The sequence below is a fragment of the Triticum aestivum genome, chromosome 7D (genome assembly GCF_018294505.1).
Source record: "Triticum aestivum cultivar Chinese Spring chromosome 7D, IWGSC CS RefSeq v2.1, whole genome shotgun sequence".
NCBI classification, from domain to species: Eukaryota; Viridiplantae; Streptophyta; class Magnoliopsida; order Poales; family Poaceae; genus Triticum; species Triticum aestivum.
In genome coordinates this window covers 284,673,814-284,678,542 of record NC_057814.1, presented here as the reverse complement: position 1 = coordinate 284,678,542, position 4,729 = coordinate 284,673,814, and positions in this window count along the sequence as shown.

Below are 4,729 nucleotides of genomic sequence, written 5' to 3'. Positions count from 1 at the left end.
GGTCTCCTGGCCGGGTACGGCCAGAAGTCGGTTCCCCCCTTTTTTTAAATAATTCCCGCGTGTAGAAAAAGAAAGAAAAAGAGTACTAAACGGACTCCAAAAATTCCGAAATAAATTTTTCGCGTCCTCTAAAAATAAGCCAGACAAGGTAAACATTTATTTGGGCCTATAATGCAATTTTGAAAAAGCATATTTTTCTATGCAAATAAAATAGCAATAAAATCCGAATAAAATCAAATATTTGATTTTAATATTTTTCCTCCAATATTTCATTTATTTTGGAGAAGTCATATTATCTCCTCTCATATATTTTAATATGAAATATTTTCAGAGAGAAAAATAATTAAAACAAATGATCCTCGTTTCGATATTTGATAAAATTCAAATATGAAAACGGTGAAATCCCCAACTCTCTCCGTGGGTCCTTGAGTTGCTTAGAGTTTCGAGGACCGCAAATCAAAATGCAATAAAACATGATATGGATGAATGCTCTATGTATAACATTCCAAATTGGAAATTTGGGATGTTACAAACCTACCCCCCTTAAGATGAATATCGCCCTCGAGATTCGGGTTGGCTAGGAAATAGGTGTGGATGGTCTTTGCGAAGATCATCCTCTCGTTCCCAAGTGGCTTCATCCTCGGTATGGTGGCTCCACTGAAATTTACAAAACTTGATAACCTTGCTGCGAGTAACTCGGCTGGCAAACTCAAGAATCTTGACAGGTTTCTCCTCATATGTCAAATCACTGTCCAACTGAATCGCTTCCAGGGGCACTGTATCTCTCAGAGGTATACCGGCCATCTCTGCATGGCACTTCTTCAACTGGGAAACGTGAAACACATCATGTACTCCTGACAGTCCTTCAGGTAACTCCAACTTGTAGGCAACTTCTCACATGCGTTCCAAGACACGGTAAGGTCCTACAAACCTCGGGGCTAACTTTCCCTTAACCCCAAAATGCTTAACTCCTCCAAGAGGTGATACTCATAGATACGCTCTGTCTCCGATTTCATAGACTACCTCCTTGCATTTTGAATCTGCAAAACTCTTCTGTCGGGACTGGGCTACCTTCAGTCTATCTCGAATTAGCTTAACCTTCTCTTCAGATTCCTTAATCAAATCCGGTCCAAACAACTGGCGGTCTCCAACTTCATCCCACATCAACGGTGTTCGAACGGCATCTCCTTCCATACAGGGCTTCGAACGGTGCCATCTTCAAACTGGCCTGGTAGCTATTGTTGTATGAGAACTCCGCGTAGGGTAAATTGTCATCCTAACTAGATCCATAATCCAACGCACAAGCTCTCAACATGTCCTCCAGAATCTGATTGACTCTCTCGGTCTGTCCATCTGTCTGCGGGTGAAAAGCTGTACTGAACTCTATCCTGGTTCCCAAAGTCTGGTGTAACTGATGCCAAAATTTTGAAGTAAATTGTGTTCCTCTATCCGATACGATGGTCCTCGGAACTCCGTGCAGACATACGATCCTGGTCATGTATATCTTGGCCAACTTCGCACTCGGATAAGTGGTTTTCACTGGGATAAACTGGGCTACTTTGGTCAAGCGATCCGCTACTACCCAGCTAGAATCATATCTTGATCAGGTCCTGGGCAATCCGGTGATAGAATCCATGCCAAGGTTATCCCACTTCCATTCGGGTATCGGCATAGGTTGCAGTAATCCTGCTGGCTTCTGATGTTCTGCCTTTACTCTCTGACATACATCACATACGGCTACATACTCGGCAATATCCTTCTTCATTCCGGTCCACCAGAAATGCTCCTTCATATCCAAATACATCTTGGTGTTCCCGGGGTGTATCGAGTATGGCGAGTCGTGAGCCTCTTGAAGTATCAACTTCCTGATCTCCACATTATTGGGCACATAAACGTGGTCCTCAAACCATAGGGTGTCGTGCTCATCCTTACGAAAACCTTTGGCCTTTCCTTTGCTCATTCTCTCTTTTATCTCGGCAATCTCTTTATCATCCTTCTGCGCTTCTCGAATCTTTCCCAACAATGTAGACTGAACTTCCATTGCTACAACAAAACCTCTAGGGACTACCTCCAAACGTAGTTCCCTGAGATCCTCGGCTAACTCCTTTGGTATCCCTCCACTTACGAGGGTGTTTACATAACTCTTTCGGCTCAAAGCGTCTGCTACGACATTGGCCTTTCCTAGATGATAATGCAGCTTCATGTCATAATCCTTTATAAGCTCCAACCATCTCCTCTGCCTGAGGTTCAGCTCCTTCTGTGTGAAAATGTAATTCAAACTCTTATGATCCGTGTACACATCACAACGGTTTCCAATAAGGTAATGTCTCTAAGTCTTGAGCGCATGCACTACGGCTGCTAACTCTAAATCATGGGTAGCATAATTCAACTCATGCAGTCGAAGCTATCGGGGTGCATACGAAACATCTCTTCCATCATGCATAAGTACACCTCCAAGTCCTGAGCCTGAAGCATCACAATATACTTGGAAGTCCTTGCATATATCCGGCAGAATCAGCACTGGGGCTGTAGTCAAACGTTTCTCCCATTCCTGAAAACTTGCCTCACATTCTTCCGTCCATTTGAATTTGGTATCTTTCTTCAATAACTCCATCATGGGTTTCGCAATCTTGGAAAAATTCTCAATGAATCTCCGATAGTATCCCGCGAGTCCAAGGAAACTGAGGATCTCGCTAACTGAGGTGGGTGCCAACCACTCAGTGACTGACTGAACCTTGGTGGGGTCTACTGCTATACCTTCTCCTGATATAACATGTCCAAGGAATCCAACTTCGTTCAACCAGAACTCACATTTGCTGAACTTGGCATACAACTGATGTTCCCTGAGTTTCTCGAGAACTAAACGTAAATGCTCCTTGTGCTCCTCTTCATTCTTCGAGCATACCATTATATCATCAATGAACACCACAACGAACTTATCCAAAAATTCCATGAACACCTTATTCATCATACTCATGAAATAGGCAGGGGCGTTAGTCAGTCCAAATGACATGACCGTATACTCATATAACCTGTACGTTGTGGTGAATGCTGTTTTTGGTATATCCTTCTCTCGAATCTTTAGCTGGTGATATCCTGATCGCAGATCGATCTTGGAAAACACTTTAGCTCCTTGCAGCTGGTCAAACAAATCATTGATCATCGGTAATGGGTATTTGTTTTTGATCATCACCTTATTTAGTGCGCGATAATCAACAACCATCCTTAAGGATCCATCCTTCTTCTCAACCAAGAGCACTGGGGCTCCCCACGGTGATGAACTTCGTCGGATGTAACCTTTCTCCAATAACTCCTTAATCTGCTTCTTGATCTCTTCTAGATCATTTGCGGGCATCCGGTAGGGTCTCTTTGATATTGGCCGAGTGCCTGGCAACAGCTCTATTAAAAATTCAATATCTCGATCTGGTGGCATGCCTGGCAACTCCTCTGGAAATACATCCGGGTAATCCTTCACTACCGGCACTTCCTCCTGAACAACTCCCGTGAGAGAATTTACTTGGGTCCTCCTTGACGCATGCCTGGATACATACTTGATCCTTTTCCCCTCCGGGGTAGTGAGGAGAATTGACTTACTAGCACAATCAATGCTTTCTCCATACTTCGACATCCAATCCATGCCTAATATCACATCCAATCCTTGTGACTCCAAAATTATTAGGTCTGACGGAAAAACATGGCTACCAATGGTTAAGGGTATTCGGTCGCACCATCGGCTGGCCATATACTCTGCTCTAGGTGAACTTACTAAAAGGGGTGTCCTGAGGGCTAGGGTAGGCAACTTAAACTTGTCCACAAATCCCCTTGATATGTATGCGATGCACCAGTATCGAAAAGAACAAGAGCGGTAAAAGACTTAACCAAAAACTTACCGATAACTGCATCAGGCTGCTCCTCAACCTCCTCCACGTTCACGTGGTTCACTTGTCCCCTATTGAAAGGGTTGGGCTTCTTCCCATCGCTTCCATTGCCATTGCCGTTCTTTAATTCCGGACAATCATTGGCGTAGTGCCCAGTCTTCCCGCACTTGAAACAAGTAATGTGACTTTGATCCTTCTTGGCAGGTGTGGATGGGTTAGAACGGTTCTGATTGCTGCCTGCTCCATTCTCGTTTCCATTCTTGGGGCCATTATGGTTGTGAGAACTTCCTCTAGTGTGGTTGTGGCCTCCATGATTATGGACAAGTCCCCCCGAATTCGGGGCAAAACGAGGCTTCTGTTGGGATCCAGAATTGTACTTTCCTTGTCCATACTTCCTCTTGCGGCTCTCAATCTGTTGCTGCTTCCCTTCAATCATAAGAGCCTTGTCTACCAACTCCTGGTAATTGTTGAATGTTGCCACCATCAACTGCATGCTCATCTCATCATTCAGCCCTTCCATAAACTTCTCCTGCTTCGCGGCATCTGTGGCCACATCATCAGGGGCATAATGAGATAGCTTACTAAACTCATCCACGTACTGAGCTACAGTACAGTTTCCCTGGCGTAAGTTGCGGAACTCACGCTTCTTCATGCTCATAGCTCTAGTTGAGACATGGGCTATGCGGAATGCTTGCTGAAACTGGTCCCATGTAACGTTGGCTATGGGAAAAGTGGCTATGTAATTCTCCCACCATGAGGCAGCTGGTCCATCCAACTGATGTGCGGCAAAACGAACCTTCTCTGCATCTGTGCAACCTGCGGTGGTCAACTCCCTTCCAATCCTGCGTAGC